Below are 17,895 nucleotides of genomic sequence, written 5' to 3'. Positions count from 1 at the left end.
CCTATTCCTTGCTCCTACAAAGTTTATCTTCCTACTACTGCTAGGTGTTGTGTGTATGATAATCGCTCTGGAGCAGGGTTTGATGGCTACCAGTGACCGTAGGGCCGGCTCTACCACTCAAAACTTCCCGCCAACCACAAACAGGTGATTTGTACGTTACTCCTCAGAGGGGACGTCCATCCAGATGCCTGATGTACGATGCTCGCTGTACGATGCTCGCTGTACGATGACTCGTGCACCTCGCCCTTCCGCCGCTGACTTCTTCAGCTATTCTTTTCTCGTTGCCCTTTTGAGTCCTCATTTACCACACTTATCACTTGTATACTGTGTGATGTGTGTGTGTGTGTGTGTGTGTGTGTGTGTGTGTGTGTGTGTGCGTGTTCGTGTGCGTGTTCGTGTGTGTGTGGAGAGTGTTTGGACCACGATATAAGCCCAAGGAACAGCTGAGCAGAGGAGATACGTGCAGAGCTCTGGCCTGGGTGCAGAGAGCGGAGCAGAGAGACTTCGAGCGGAGCTGCTGCTGGGGTGCAGGGCTCAGGAGAAGGCTGCTGAAGTCTCTGGAGGAGACTGTTAGAGACATTGGGCAGAGTACTGGCTTCGAGCAGTACTCGTGCTGTGTAGGTCTTGTGACCCGTGACATAGTTCCTGTGGTGAACTGTCCTCTGAACCATATTGTAAGTTATATTCTGTTTCGTCTAGTTGATTGTGTTCCTTGTCTCACTGCTTATATGTACCATCCCATTTATCTAAACACAATAATGTTCTTCTGTTCCCAGATATATTATTGTACAAAGACTTAATAATAAACTGTGTTTGGGTAGAATAGTAATATTCACTGTCACCGTTATTTGCTCTTCTATTTTATTTCAGGTAGTGAGAGGGTGAGCAGTGTGGAGTGTAGAGTAATGAGAGGTGATGTAGTCACAAGTGACCTCACATTACTGACCTCCACACTCATCTCTCCTACCTACCTCCGCTGCGTGTCACCTACCTCCGCTAATCATACCTACCTACCACCTCGCCTGCCTATCCCCTGCCTATACATACTCCCTTACTCCCATATTCCCCGATTATGCTTACATTCCAATCCCCCCTACATGACATGGTGTCTAAGCGGTGGTGGTTCTTTTTATTTTTATAGTAGGAACCAGTCCCATGTGCCTTATTTTGACTGCTCGGTTATACTTATGTTATGCTACCATTTTTTTTCTTGTGTGTAAAGCTAAAGTAAATATCTGTGTGATATTATAATCTCAGTGACCTTAACTGACCTTTTTTTGACGGTGAGTAATTGTTTGGGTGTAATATTATATTTGGTGTAGTTAGTTGTTGGTTTGGGATAAATGGTGGAGAATATCAGTGTTTGTGTGAGACTTTTGGGGAAAGCAATTACTGGCTGAAATTGAATATTTACAGAGGAACGAGAAGTCATCCAGCCCGCCTTGGAAGACTAGCCCACAACTGTCACCCACTGAAGAGCTGCCTATGATTATTATCCACCTGATGTGCCCAGTTGCTGTATTGCTGCCCTCGTCTGTCATCCAATGTAGTGGGTGTCTGTTGGCGTCACCCAGCTTCTGTGACCATCACCCGTGGGCCGCCATTTACCAGCAGTTGCCTGGGATGGGTGACCACACCTCTGTTAATCACCTGAAGTGACCTCACCTCACCTCGAGCAACTGACCATAGCCTGCTACTGCTGATGTCGGCTGCTGTGACGCTGTCTGCGATGCTGTAGCCGTGCTGAGATGCTGTAGCCATGCTGCGATACTGTGGCCGTGCTGTGTGCTGCTGTGATACAGCCGTGCTGTGATGTTGAGATGCTGCAGCCGTGCTGTGATGCTGAGATGCTGGGACCGTGCTGCGATGCTGTAGCCGTGCTGCGATGCTGTGGCCGTGCTGAGATGCTGTAGCCGCGCTGCGATGTTGTGGCCGTGCTGAGATGCTGTAGCCGTGCTGCGATGCTGTAGCCGTGCTGTGTGCTGCTGTGATACGGTCGTGCTGTGATGTTGAGATGCTGCGGCCGTGCTGTGATGCTGAGATGCTGGGACCGTGCTGCGATGCTGTAGCCATGCTGCGATGCTGTGGCCGTGCTGTGTGCTGCTGTGATACGGCCGTACTGTGATGATGGATATGCTGTGGCCGTGCTGTGATGCTGCGATGCTGCCTAGCTCAAGAGGAGGAGATGGCGGTGATGCTGCAGTGGTGTGTGAGGGATTCTGGCTGGTGTGCCAGGACAGGAGAATCTACTATGAAGGAGTTGCCATCCTCGGAGATGTGGAAGGACGTGAGCCGTGGAGATGGACTCCAGCTGCTGGGACCAGCCTGCTTTCAAGGGCGGTATGGAGGTGTATCCTGCCTTGCTGGTCGACCTGTACGACCGGTATGCGGGGATGTCCTGCCAGCCATGAAAGACAATTAAGAGTGTGAGATGTCCCCAGCCTACTTTGACTTGCCAGAAGTGTTAGTGCTACCTGTGTGGAATAAGGTGACCTTGAATACGGTCCAGTGATTATGGCCGCCTTGTTTTATGAGGCCAGTGAAACCTAGTAGTGGCATAGGATAATGGAGGGTCTTAGCTGCGATGCCTGCCCTGTCTCGATTTTCAGATGTTGAAGTGTGCATGTGAAGTGTGCTGAAAATGCGACCTTGGTGGTCGTGAAGTGGTCCAGTTGTAGTTACTTGAAAGAATGCAACCCGTTGGAGCAGTTTTCCACGCCAAAGAAGCCTAGAGAGGTTTGGCCCAATGGTTAACGTGCGAGGGTGACTAGCATTGGCTAGTGCATTTCTAGTAGAAGTAGGGAAGGCACTGGAGCCCGATATTTAGTTTTAAGGAGAAATGACGGGTAAGGAGGCTTTGCACCAGAGAGCAACTATTATGCTGGTCAACTGCCAGGTGTACTGATTATATTGCCTTGTGGGAGTTAAAAAGGCTGGGGGAAATATATGTAGTGGAATAATTTTGTATTATGTATAATTTTGTCTTTGTACTGTAATAGATTTAAGGGGTTAGGATTAAAATTGTCTAATAACTTAGGACAAATTGTCCTAGTTCTCAGATATTTTAAATTGGGGAAGAAAGGGGGATGTGATGTAGTTCAGCTGGGCTTGCGAGGTCTCTGGGGAGACCTAATTTAACCAATTATATGGTCACACCACCTTGCCTTGGCAAATGTCTGTCAGAGACACATCTTTTCGGCTTATGTATCAGCTCCTTTGTTCGTCACTGGCGTTAGATCTCGGCGTCAGCTCGTACACTTCATTGTGGAGAGTGTTTGGACCACGATATAAGCCCAAGGAACAGCTGAGCAGAGGAGATTCGTGCGGAGCTCTGGCCTGGGTGCAGAGAGCTGAGCAGGGAGACTTCGAGCGGAGCTGCTGCTGGGGTGCAGGGCTCAGGAGAAGGCTGCTGAAGTCTCTGGAGGAGACTGTTGGAGACATTGGGCAGAGTACTGGCTTCGAGCAGTACTCGTGCTGTGTAGGTCTTGTGACCCGTGACTTAGTTCCTGTGGTGAACTGTCCTCTGAACCATATTGTAAGTTATATTCTGTTTTGTCTAGTTGATTGTGTTCCCTGTCTCACTGCTTATATGTACCATCCCATTTATCTAAACACAATAATGTTCTCCTGTTCCCAAATATATTATTGTACAAAGACTTAATAATAAACTGTTTGAGTAGAATAGTAATATTCACTGTCGCCGTTATTTGCTCTTCTATTCATTATTTTATTTCAGGTAGTGAGAGGGTGAGCAGTGTGGAGTGTAGAGTAATGAGAGGTGATGTAGTCACAAGTGACCTCACATTACTGACCTCCACACTCATCTCTCCTACCTACCTCCGCTAATCATACCTACCTACCATCTCGCCTGCCTATCCTCTGCCTATACATACTCCCTTACTCCCATATTCCCCGATTATGCTTACGTTCCAATACCCCCCTACATGACAACATCCCTGTGACTCAAATGAGTCTTCAACTTTCAATTGTGGCCCCTTGTTCCTGTGTTCCATCTCCTCAACAGCCTGTCTCTGTCCACCTCATTAATTCCTCTCAGTATTTTATATGTCGTTATCATATCTCCCTATCTCTCCTATTGCCCAGTGTCGTCAGGTCGATTTCCCCTAACCTCTCTTCACAGGACATGCCCCTTAGCTCAAACCTTTGCACTTTCTCTAATTTCCTGATGTGCTCGGCTAGGTGTAGGGCTGGACTTAGACCTTGGGGGGCCCGGGGCACTTTAGGCTTGGGGGCCCTCAACAAGGAATTTAAATTAAATTACAAATAAGAAATGAATTAAAATGAATAATACACAGCAGTTCTCGAAAAAAAATATGTTAATTTTCGAAGAAGATGTCTGATTTTATTTTTCTTAATTTTATTGACTTGAAGAATAATTATGACTATCATTTCCAATCAGTATTATATTCCACCAACACTATATAATAATTACCAATGTGTATTTATTTATATCTTTGGTGTCTCGCTTTTGGTATCTATATACACATATTTTTTATATAATAATTTGCTAATGGTTCGGCAAACCAACTTGATATTGTCCTTATTATGAGAAGTCCAGCTTATAACGGCCAAGAAAGGCTATTATGAGAGGTCCAGCTTATAACGGCCAAGAAAGGCTATTATGAGAGGTCCAGCTTATAACGGCCAAGAAAGGCTATTATGAGAGGTCCAGCTTATAACGGCCAAGAAAGGCTATTATGAGAGGTCCAGCTTATAACGGCCAAGAAAGGCTATTATGAGAGGTCCAGCTTATAACGGCCAAGAAAGGCTATTATGAGAGGTACAGCTTATAACGGCCAAGAAAGGCTATTATGAGAGGTCCAGCTTATAACGGACAGGAAAGGCTATTATGAGAGGTCCAGCTTATAACGGCCAAGAAAGGCTATTATGAGAGGTCCAGCTTATAACGGCCAAGAAAGGCTATTATGAGAGGTCCAGCTTATAACGGACAGGAAAGGCTATTATGAGAGGTCCAGCTTATAACGACCAAGAAAGGCTATTATGAGAGGTCCAGCTTATAACGGACAGGAAAGGCTATTATGAGAGGTCCAGCTTATAACGGACAGGAAAGGCTATTATGAGAGGTCCAGCTTATAACGGACAGGAAAGGCTATTATGAGAGGTCCAGCTTATAACGGACAAGCAAGGCTATTATGAGAGATCCAGCTTATAACGGCCAAGAAAGGCTATTATGAGAGGTCCAGCTTATAACGGCAAAGAAAGGCTATTATGAGAGATCCAGCTTATAACGGCCAAGAAAGGCTATTATGAGAGGTCCAGCTTATAAAGGCAAAGAAAGGCTATTATGAGAGATCCAGCTTATAAAGGCAAAGAAAGGCTATTATGAGAGGTCCAGCTTATAAAGGCAAAGAAAGGCTATTACGAGAGGTCCAGCTTATAACGGAAAAGAAAGGCTATTATGAGAGGTCCAGCTTATAAAGGCAAAGAAAGGCTATTATGAGAGATCCAGCTTATAACGGCCAAGAAAGACTATTATGAGAGGTCCAGCTTATAACGGCCAAGAAAGGCTATTATGAGAGGTCCAGCTTATAACGGCCAAGAAAGGCTATTATGAAAGGTCCAGCTTATAACGGCCAAGAAAGGCTATTAGGAGAGGTCCTGCTTATAATGGCCAAAAAAGGCTATTATAAGAGGTCCAGCTTATAACGGCCAAGAAAGGCTATTATGAGAGGTCCAGCTTATAACGGCCAAGAAAGGATTTTAGGAGAGGTCCAGCTTATAACGGCCCAGAAAGGCTATTATGAGAGGTCCTGCTTATAATGGCCAAAAAAGGCTATTACGAGAGGTCCAGCTTATAACGGCCAAGAAAGGCTATTATGAGAGGTCCAGCTTATAACGGCCAAGAAAGGCCATTATGAGCGGTCCAGCTTATAACGGCCAAGAAAAGCTATTATGAAAGGTCCAGCTTATGACGGCCAAGAAAGGCTATTATGAGACGTCAAGCTTATAACGGACAGGAAAGGCTATTATGAGAGGTCCAGCTTATAACGGCCAAGAAAGACTATTATGAGAGGTCCAGCTTATAACAGCCAAGAAAGGCTATTATGAGAGGTCCAGCTTATAACGGCCAAGAAAGGCTATTATGAGAGGTCCAGCTTATAACGGCCAAGAAAGGCTATTATGAGAGGTCCAGCTTATAACGGCCAAGAAAGGCTATTATGAGAGGTCCAGCTTATAACGGCCAAGAAAGGCTATTATGAGAGGTCCAGCTTATAACGGCCAAGAAAGGCTATTATGAGAGGTCCAGCTTATAACGGCCAAGAAAGGCTATTATGAGAGGTCCAGCTTATAACGGACAGGAAAGGCTATTATGAGAGGTCCAGCTTATAACGGACAGGAAAGGCTATTATGAGAGGTCCAGCTTATAACGGACAGGAAAGGCTATTATGAGAGGTCCAGCTTATAACGGACAAGCAAGGCTATTATGAGAGATCCAGCTTATAACGGCCAAGAAAGGCTATTATGAGAGGTCCAGCTTATAACGGCCAAGAAAGGCTATTATGAGAGATCCAGCTTATAACGGGCAAGAAAGGCTATTATGAGAGGTCCAGCTTATAACGGAAAAGAAAGGCTATTATGAGAGGTCCAGCTTATAAAGGCCAAGAAAGGCTATTATGAGAGGTCCAGCTTATAACGGCCAAGAAAGACTATTATGAGAGGTCCAGCTTATAACGGCCAAGAAAGGCTATTATGAGAGGTCCAGCTTATAACGGCCAAGAAAGGCTATTATGAAAGGTCCAGCTTATAACGGCCAAGAAAGGCTATTAGGAGAGGTCCAGCTTATAATGGCCAAAAAAGGCTATTATAAGAGGTCCAGCTTATAACGGCCAAGAAAGGCTATTATGAGAGGTCCAGCTTATAACGGCCAAGAAAGGATTTTAGGAGAGGTCCAGCTTATAACGGCCCAGAAAGGCTATTATCAGAGGTCCAGCTTATAACGGCCAAGAAAGACTATTATGAGAGGTCCAGCTTATAACGGCCAAGAAAGGCTATTATGAGAGGTCCAGCTTATAACGGCCAAGAAAGGCTATTATGAAAGGTCCAGCTTATAACGGACAAGAAAGGCTATTAGGAGAGGTCCAGCTTATAATGGCCAAAAAAGGCTATTATAAGAGGTCCAGCTTATAACGGCCAAGAAAGGCTATTACGAGAGGTCCAGCTTATAACGGCCAAGAAAGGCTATTATGAGAGGTCCAGCTTATAACGGCCAAGAAAGGCCATTATGAGCGGTCAAGCTTATAACGGCCAAGAAAAGCTATTATGAAAGGTCCAGCTTATGACGGCCAAGAAAGGCTATTATGAGACGTCAAGCTTATAACGGACAGGAAAGGCTATTATGAGAGGTCCAGCTTATAACGGCCAAGAAAGACTATTATGAGAGGTCCAGCTTATAACAGCCAAGAAAGGCTATTATGAGAGGTCCAGCTTATAACGGCCAAGAAAGGCTATTATGAGACGTCAAGCTTATAACGGACAGGAAAGGCTATTATCAGAGGTCCAGCTTATAACGGCCAAGAAAGGCTATTATGTGAGGTTCAGCTTATAACGGCCAAGAAAGGCTATTATGAGAGGTCCAGCTTATAATGGACAGGAAAGGCTATTATGAGAGGTCCAGCTTATATCGGCCAAGAAAGGCTATTATGAGAGGTCCAGCTTATAATGGCCAAGAAAGGCTATTAGGAGAGGTCCAGCTTATAACGGCCAAGAAAGGCTATTATGAGAGGTCCAGCTTATAACGGCCAAGAAAGGCTATTATGAGAGGTCCAGCTTATAACGGCCAAGAAAGGCTATTATGAGAGGCCCAGCTTACAATGGCCAAGAAATGCTATTATGAGAGGTCTAGCTTATAACGGCCAAGCAAGGCTATTATGAGAGGTCCAGCTTATAACGGCCAAGAAAGGCTATTATGAGAGGTCCAGCTTATAACGGCCAAGAAAGGCTATTATGAGAGGTCCAGCTTATAACGGACAGGAAAGGCTATTATGAGACGTCCAGCTTATAACGGCCAAGAAAGGCTATTATGAGAGGTCCAGCTTATAACGGACAGGAAAGTCTATTATGAGAGGTCCAGCTTATAACGGACAGGAAAGGCTATTATGAGAGGTCCAGCTTATAACGGACAGGAAAGGCTATTATGAGAGGTCCAGCTTATAACGGACAAGCAAGGCTATTATGAGAGATCCAGCTTATAACGGCCAAGAAAGGCTATTATGAGAGGTCCAGCTTATAACGGCAAAGAAAGGCTATTATGAGAGGTCCAGCTTATAAAGGCCAAGAAAGGCTATTATGAGAGGTCCAGCTTATAACGGCCAAGAAAGACTATTATGAGAGGTCCAGCTTATAACGGCCAAGAAAGGCTATTATGAGAGGTCCAGCTTATAACGGCCAAGAAAGGCTATTATGAAAGGTCCAGCTTATACCGGCCAAGAAAGGCTATTAGGAGAGGTCCTGCTTATAATGGCCAAAAAAGGCTATTATAAGAGGTCCAGCTTATAACGGCCAAGAAAGGCTATTATGAGAGGTCCAGCTTATAACGGCCAAGAAAGGATTTCAGGAGAGGTCCAGCTTATAACGGCCCAGAAAGGCTATTATGAGAGGCCCTGCTTATAATGGCCAAAAAAGGCTATTACGAGAGGTCCAGCTTATAACGGCCAAGAAAGGCTATTATGAGAGGTCCAGCTTATAACGGCCAAGAAAGGCCATTATGAGCGGTCCAGCTTATAACGGCCAAGAAAAGCTATTATGAAAGGTCCAGCTTATGACGGCCAAGAAAGGCTATTATGAGACGTCAAGCTTATAACGGACAGGAAAGGCTATTATGAGAGGTCCAGCTTATAACGGCCAAGAAAGACTATTATGAGAGGTCCAGCTTACAACAGCCAAGAAAGGCTATTATGAGAGGTCCAGCTTATAACGGCCAAGAAAGGCTATTATGAGAGGTCCAGCTTATAACGGCCAAGAAAGGCTATTATGAGAGGTCCAGCTTATAACGGCCAAGAAAGGCTATTATGAGAGGTCCAGCTTATAACGGACAGGAAAGGCTATTATGAGAGGTCCAGCTTATAACGGACAGGAAAGGCTATTATGAGAGGTCCAGCTTATAACGGACAGGAAAGGCTATTATGAGAGGTCCAGCTTATAACGGACAAGCAAGGCTATTATGAGAGATCCAGCTTATAACGGCCAAGAAAGGCTATTATGAGAGGTCCAGCTTATAACGGCCAAGAAAGGCTATTATGAGAGATCCAGCTTATAACGGGCAAGAAAGGCTATTATGAGAGGTCCAGCTTATAACGGAAAAGAAAGGCTATTATGAGAGGTCCAGCTTATAACGGCCAAGAAAGGCTATTATGAGAGGTCCAGCTTATAACGGCCAAGAAAGACTATTATGAGAGGTCCAGCTTATAACGGCCAAGAAAGACTATTATGAGAGGTCCAGCTTATAACGGCCAAGAAAGGCTATTATGAGAGGTCCAGCTTATAACGGCCAAGAAAGGCTATTATGAAAGGTCCAGCTTATAACGGCCAAGAAAGGCTATTAGGAGAGGTCCTGCTTATAATGGCCAAAAAAGGCTATTATAAGAGGTCCAGTTTATAACGGCCAAGAAAGGCTATTATGAGAGGTCCAGCTTATAACGGCCAAGAAAGGATTTCAGGAGAGGTCCAGCTTATAACGGCCCAGAAAGGCTATTATGAGAGGCCCTGCTTATAATGGCCAAAAAAGGCTATTACGAGAGGTCCAGCTTATAACGGCCAAGAAAGGCTATTATGAGAGGTCCAGCTTATAACGGCCAAGAAAGGCCATTATGAGCGGTCCAGCTTATAACGGCCAAGAAAAGCTATTATGAAAGGTCCAGCTTATGACGGCCAAGAAAGGCTATTATGAGACGTCAAGCTTATAACGGACAGGAAAGGCTATTATGAGAGGTCCAGCTTATAACGGCCAAGAAAGACTATTATGAGAGGTCCAGCTTACAACAGCCAAGAAAGGCTATTATGAGAGGTCCAGCTTATAACGGCCAAGAAAGGCTATTATGAGAGGTCCAGCTTATAACGGCCAAGAAAGGCTATTATGAGAGGTCCAGCTTATAACGGCCAAGAAAGGCTATTATGAGAGGTCCAGCTTATAACGGACAGGAAAGGCTATTATGAGAGGTCCAGCTTATAACGGACAGGAAAGGCTATTATGAGAGGTCCAGCTTATAACGGACAGGAAAGGCTATTATGAGAGGTCCAGCTTATAACGGACAAGAAAGGCTATTATGAGAGATCCAGCTTATAACGGCCAAGAAAGGCTATTATGAGAGGTCCAGCTTATAACGGCCAAGAAAGGCTATTATGAGAGATCCAGCTTATAACGGGCAAGAAAGGCTATTATGAGAGGTCCAGCTTATAACGGAAAAGAAAGGCTATTATGAGAGGTCCAGCTTATAAAGGCCAAGAAAGGCTATTATGAGAGGTCCAGCTTATAACGGCCAAGAAAGACTATTATGAGAGGTCCAGCTTATAACGGCCAAGAAAGGCTATTATGAGAGGTCCAGCTTATAACGGCCAAGAAAGGCTATTATGAAAGGTCCAGCTTATAACGGCCAAGAAAGGCTATTAGGAGAGGTCCAGCTTATAATGGCCAAAAAAGGCTATTATAAGAGGTCCAGCTTATAACGGCCAAGAAAGGCTATTATGAGAGGTCCAGCTTATAACGGCCAAGAAAGGATTTTAGGAGAGGTCCAGCTTATAACGGCCCAGAAAGGCTATTATCAGAGGTCCAGCTTATAACGGCCAAGAAAGACTATTATGAGAGGTCCAGCTTATAACGGCCAAGAAAGGCTATTATGAGAGGTCCAGCTTATAACGGCCAAGAAAGGCTATTATGAAAGGTCCAGCTTATAACGGCCAAGAAAGGCTATTAGGAGAGGTCCTGCTTATAATGGCCAAAAAAGGCTATTATTAGAGGTCCAGCTTATAACGGCCAAGAAAGGCTATTACGAGAGGTCCAGCTTATAACGGCCAAGAAAGGCTATTATGAGAGGTCCAGCTTATAACGGCCAAGAAAGGCCATTATGAGCGGTCAAGCTTATAACGGCCAAGAAAAGCTATTATGAAAGGTCCAGCTTATGACGGCCAAGAAAGGCTATTATGAGACGTCAAGCTTATAACGGACAGGAAAGGCTATTATGAAAGGTCCAGCTTATAACGGCCAAGAAAGACTATTATGAGAGGTCCAGCTTATAACAGCCAAGAAAGGCTATTATGAGAGGTCCAGCTTATAACGGCCAAGAAAGGCTATTATGAGACGTCAAGCTTATAACGGACAGGAAAGGCTATTATCAGAGGTCCAGCTTATAACGGCCAAGAAAGGCTATTATGTGAGGTTCAGCTTATAACGGCCAAGAAAGGCTATTATGAGAGGTCCAGCTTATAATGGACAGGAAAGGCTATTATGAGAGGTCCAGCTTATATCGGCCAAGAAAGGCTATTATGAGAGGTCCAGCTTATAATGGCCAAGAAAGGCTATTAGGAGAGGTCCAGCTTATAACGGCCCAGAAAGGCTATTATGAGAGGTCCAGATTATAACGGCCAAGAAAGGCTATTATGAGAGGTCCAGCTTATAACGGCCAAGAAAGGCTATTATGAGAGGCCCAGCTTACAACGGCCAAGAAATGCTATTATGAGAGGTCTAGCTTATAACGGCCAAGCAAGGCTATTATGAGAGGTCCAGCTTATAACGGCCAAGAAAGGCTATTATGAGAGGTCCAGCTTATAACGGCCAAGAAAGGCTATTATGAGAGGTCCAGCTTATAACGGACAGGAAAGGCTATTATGAGAGGTCCAGCTTATAACGGCCAAGAAAGGCTATTATGAGAGGTCCAGCTTATAACGGACAGGAAAGGCTATTATGAGAGGTCCAGCTTATAACGGACAGGAAAGGCTATTATGAGAGGTCCAGCTTATAACGGACAGGAAAGGCTATTATGAGAGGTCCAGCTTATAACGGACAAGCAAGGCTATTATGAGAGATCCAGCTTATAACGGCCAAGAAAGGCTATTATGAGAGGTCCAGCTTATAACGGCAAAGAAAGGCTATTATGAGAGGTCCAGCTTATAAAGGCCAAGAAAGGCTATTATGAGAGGTCCAGCTTATAACGGCCAAGAAAGACTATTATGAGAGGTCCAGCTTATAACGGCCAAGAAAGGCTATTATGAGAGGTCCAGCTTATAACGGCCAAGAAAGGCTATTATGAAAGGTCCAGCTTATAACGGCCAAGAAAGGCTATTAGGAGAGGTCCTGCTTATAATGGCCAAAAAAGGCTATTATAAGAGGTCCAGCTTATAACGGCCAAGAAAGGCTATTATGAGAGGTCCAGCTTATAACGGCCAAGAAAGGATTTCAGGAGAGGTCCAGCTTATAACGGCCCAGAAAGGCTATTATGAGAGGCCCTGCTTATAATGGCCAAAAAAGGCTATTACGAAAGGTCCAGCTTATAACGGCCAAGAAAGGCTATTATGAGAGGTCCAGCTTATAACGGCCAAGAAAGGCCATTATGAGCGGTCCAGCTTATAACGGCCAAGAAAAGCTATTATGAAAGGTCCAGCTTATGACGGCCAAGAAAGGCTATTATGAGACGTCAAGCTTATAACGGACAGGAAAGGCTATTATGAGAGGTCCAGCTTATAACGGCCAAGAAAGACTATTATGAGAGGTCCAGCTTACAACAGCCAAGAAAGGCTATTATGAGAGGTCCAGCTTATAACGGCCAAGAAAGGCTATTATGAGAGGTCCAGCTTATAACGGCCAAGAAAGGCTATTATGAGAGGTCCAGCTTATAACGGCCAAGAAAGGCTATTATGAGAGGTCCAGCTTATAACGGACAGGAAAGGCTATTATGAGAGGTCCAGCTTATAACGGACAGGAAAGGCTATTATGAGAGGTCCAGCTTATAACGGACAGGAAAGGCTATTATGAGAGGTCCAGCTTATAACGGACAAGCAAGGCTATTATGAGAGATCCAGCTTATAACGGCCAAGAAAGGCTATTATGAGAGATCCAGCTTATAACGGCCAAGAAAGGCTATTATGAGAGATCCAGCTTATAACGGGCAAGAAAGGCTATTATGAGAGGTCCAGCTTATAACGGAAAAGAAAGGCTATTATGAGAGGTCCAGCTTATAACGGCCAAGAAAGGCTATTATGAGAGGTCCAGCTTATAACGGCCAAGAAAGACTATTATGAGAGGTCCAGCTTATAACGGCCAAGAAAGACTATTATGAGAGGTCCAGCTTATAACGGCCAAGAAAGGCTATTATGAGAGGTCCAGCTTATAACGGCCAAGAAAGGCTATTATGAAAGGTCCAGCTTATAACGGCCAAGAAAGGCTATTAGGAGAGGTCCTGCTTATAATGGCCAAAAAAGGCTATTATAAGAGGTCCAGCTTATAACGGCCAAGAAAGGCTATTATGAGAGGTCCAGCTTATAACGGCCAAGAAAGGATTTCAGGAGAGGTCCAGCTTATAACGGCCCAGAAAGGCTATTATGAGAGGCCCTGCTTATAATGGCCAAAAAAGGCTATTACGAGAGGTCCAGCTTATAACGGCCAAGAAAGGCTATTATGAGAGGTCCAGCTTATAACGGCCAAGAAAGGCCATTATGAGCGGTCCAGCTTATAACGGCCAAGAAAAGCTATTATGAAAGGTCCAGCTTATGACGGCCAAGAAAGGCTATTATGAGACGTCAAGCTTATAACGGACAGGAAAGGCTATTATGAGAGGTCCAGCTTATAACGGCCAAGAAAGACTATTATGAGAGGTCCAGCTTACAACAGCCAAGAAAGGCTATTATGAGAGGTCCAGCTTATAACGGCCAAGAAAGGCTATTATGAGAGGTCCAGCTTATAACGGCCAAGAAAGGCTATTATGAGAGGTCCAGCTTATAATGGCCAAGAAAGGCTATTATGAGAGATCCAGCTTATAACGGGCAAGAAAGGCTATTATGAGAGGTCCATCTTATAATGGCCAAAAAAGGCTATTATAAGAGGTCCAGCTTATAACGGCCAAGAAAGGCTATTATGAGAGGTCCAGCTTATAACGGACAGGAAAGGCTATTATGAGAGGTCCAGCTTATAACGGACAGGAAAGGCTATTATGAGAGGTCCAGCTTATAACGGACAGGAAAGGCTATTATGAGAGGTCCAGCTTATAACGGACAAGCAAGGCTATTATGAGAGGTCCAGCTTATAACGGCCAAGAAAGGCTATTATGAGAGGTCCAGCTTATAACTGCCAAGAAAGGCTATTATGAAAGGTCCAGCTTATAACGGCCAAGAAAGGATATTAGGAGAGGTCCAGCTTATAATGGCCAAAAAAGGCTATTATAAGAGGTCCAGCTTATAACGGCCAAGAAAGGCTATTATGAGAGGTCCAGCTTATAACGGCCAAGAAAGGATTTTAGGAGAGGTCCAGCTTATAACGGCCCAGAAAGGCTATTATCAGAGGTCCAGCTTATAACGGCCAAGAAAGACTATTATGAGAGGTCCAGCTTATAACGGCCAAGAAAGGCTATTATGAGAGGTCCAGCTTATAACGGCCAAGAAAGGCTATTATGAAAGGTCCAGCTTATAACGGCCATGAAAGGCTATTAGGAGAGGTCCAGCTTATAATGGCCAAAAAAGGCTATTATAAGAGGTCCAGCTTATAACGGCCAAGAAAGGCTATTATGAGAGGTCCAGCTTATAACGGCCAAGAAAGGCTATTATGAGAGATCCAGCTTATAACGGGCAAGAAAGGCTATTATGAGAGGACCAGCTTATAACGGAAAAGAAAGGCTATTATGAGAGGTCCAGCTTATAACGGCCAAGAAAGGCTATTATGAGAGGTCCAGCTTATAACGGCCAAGAAAGGCTATTATGAAAGGTCCAGCTTATAACGGCCAAGAAAGGCTATTAGGAGAGGTCCAGCTTATAATGGCCAAAAAAGGCTATTATAAGAGGTCCAGCTTATAACGGCCAAGAAAGGCTATTATGAGAGGTCCAGCTTATAACGGCCAAGAAAGGATTTTAGGAGAGGTCCAGCTTATAACGGCCCAGAAAGGCTATTATCAGAGGTCCAGCTTATAACGGCCAAGAAAGACTATTATGAGAGGTCCAGCTTATAACGGCCAAGAAAGGCTATTATGAGAGGTCCAGCTTATAACGGCCAAGAAAGGCTATTATGAAAGGTCCAGCTTATAACGGACAAGAAAGGCTATTAGGAGAGGTCCAGCTTATAATGGCCAAAAAAGGCTATTATAAGAGGTCCAGCTTATAACGGCCAAGAAAGGCTATTATGAGAGGTCCAGCTTATAATGGCCAAAAAAGGCTATTACGAGAGGTCCAGCTTATAACGGCCAAGAAAGGCTATTATGAGAGGTCCAGCTTATAACGGCCAAGAAAGGCCATTATGAGCGGTCCAGCTTATAACGGCCAAGAAAAGCTATTATGAAAGGTCCAGCTTATGACGGCCAAGAAAGCCTATTATGAGACGTCAAGCTTATAACGGACAGGAAAGGCTATTATGAGAGGTCCAGCTTATAACGGCCAAGAAAGACTATTATGAGAGGTCCAGCTTATAACAGCCAAGAAAGGCTATTATGAGAGGTCCAGCTTATAACGGCCAAGAAAGGCTATTATGAGAGGTCCAGCTTATAACGGCCAAGAAAGGCTATTATTAGAGGTCCAGCTTATAACGGCCAAGAAAGGCTATTATGAGAGGTCCAGCTTATAACGGACAGGAAAGGCTATTATGAGAGGTCCAGCTTATAACGGACAGGAAAGGCTATTATGAGAGGTCCAGCTTATAACGGACAGGAAAGGCTATTATGAGAGGTCCAGCTTATAACGGACAAGCAAGGCTATTATGAGAGATCCAGCTTATAACGGCCAAGAAAGGCTATTATGAGAGGTCCAGCTTATAACGGCCAAGAAAGGCTATTATGAGAGATCCAGCTTATAACGGGCAAGAAAGGCTATTATGAGAGGTCCAGCTTATAACGGAAAAGAAAGGCTATTATGAGAGGTCCAGCTTATAAAGGCCAAGAAAGGCTATTATGAGAGGTCCAGCTTATAACGGCCAAGAAAGACTATTATGAGAGGTCCAGCTTATAACGGCCAAGAAACGCTATTATGAGAGGTCCAGCTTATAACGGCCAAGAAAGGCTATTATGAAAGGTCCAGCTTATAACGGCCAAGAAAGGCTATTAGGAGAGGTCCAGCTTATAATGGCCAACAAAGGCTATTATAAGAGGTCCAGCTTATAACGGCCAAGAAAGGCTATTATGAGAGGTCCAGCTTATAACGGCCAAGAAAGGATTTTAGGAGAGGTCCAGCTTATAACGGCCCAAAAAGGCTATTATCAGAGGTCCAGCTTATAACGGCCAAGAAAGACTATTATGAGAGGTCCAGCTTATAACGGCCAAGAAAGGCTATTATGAGAGGTCCAGCTTATAACGGCCAAGAAAGGCTATTATGAAAGGTCCAGCTTATAACGGACAAGAAAGGCTATTAGGAGAGTTCCAGCTTATAATGGCCAAAAAAGGCTATTATAAGAGGTCCAGCTTATAACGGCCAAGAAAGGCTATTACGAGAGGTCCAGCTTATAACGGCCAAGAAAGGCTATTATGAGAGGTCCAGCTTATAACGGCCAAGAAAGGCCATTATGAGCGGTCCAGCTTATAACGGCCAAGAAAGGCTATTATGAGAGGTCAAGCTTATAACGGCCAAGAAAGGCTATTATGAGACGTCAAGCTTATAACGGCCAAGAAAGGCTATTATGAGACGTCAAGCTTATAACGGCCAAGAAAGGCTATTATGAGACGTCAAGCTTATAACGGCCAAGAAAGGCTATTATGAGAGGTCCAGCTTATAACGGCCAAGAAAGGCTATTATGAGACGTCAAGCTTATAACGGACAGGAAAGGCTATTATCAGAGGTCCAGCTTATAACGGCCAAGAAAGGCTATTATGTGAGGTTCAGCTTATAACGGCCAAGAAAGGCTATTATGAGAGGTCCAGCTTATAATGGACAGGAAAGGCTATTATGAGAGGTCCAGCTTATATCGGCCAAGAAAGGCTATTATGAGAGGTCCAGCTTATAATGGCCAAGAAAGGCTATTAGGAGAGGTCCAGCTTATAACGGCCCAGAAAGGCTATTATGAGAGGTCCAGCTTATAACGGCCAAGAAAGGCTATTATGAGAGGTCCAGCTTATAACGGCCAAGAATGGCTATTATGAGAGGCCCAGCTTACAACGGCCAAGAAATGCTATTATGAGAGGTCTAGCTTATAACGGCCAAGCAAGGCTATTATGAGAGGTCCAGCTTATAACGGCCAAGAAAGGCTATTATGAGAGGTCCAGCTTATAACGGCCAAGAAAGGCTATTATGAGAGGTCCAGCTTATAACAGACAGGAAAGGCTATTATGAGAGGTCCAGCTTATAACGGCCAAGAAAGACTATTATTAGAGGTTCAGCTTATAACGGCCAAGAGAGGCTATTATGAGAGGTCCAGCTTATAACGGACAGGAAAGGCTATTATGAGAGGTCCAGCTTATAACGGCCCAGAAAGGCTATTATGAGAGGTCCAGCTTATAACGGCCAAGAAAGGCTATTAGGAGAGGTCCAGTTTATAACGGCCCAGAAAGGCTATTAGGAGAGGTCCAGCTTATAACGGCCAAGAAAGGCTATTATGAGAGGTCCAGCTTATAATGGCCAATAAAGGCTATTATGAGACTTCCTGCTTATAACGGCCAAGAAAGGCTATTATGAGAGGTCCAGCTAATAACGGCCAAGAAAGGCTATTATGAGAGGTCCAGCTTATAACGGACAGGA

The sequence above is a fragment of the Cherax quadricarinatus genome, chromosome 3 (genome assembly GCF_038502225.1).
Source record: "Cherax quadricarinatus isolate ZL_2023a chromosome 3, ASM3850222v1, whole genome shotgun sequence".
Lineage (NCBI taxonomy): Eukaryota > Metazoa > Arthropoda > Malacostraca > Decapoda > Parastacidae > Cherax > Cherax quadricarinatus.
The sequence above is the reverse complement of the archived record's forward strand: the minus strand, read 5'-3'. Positions refer to the sequence as shown.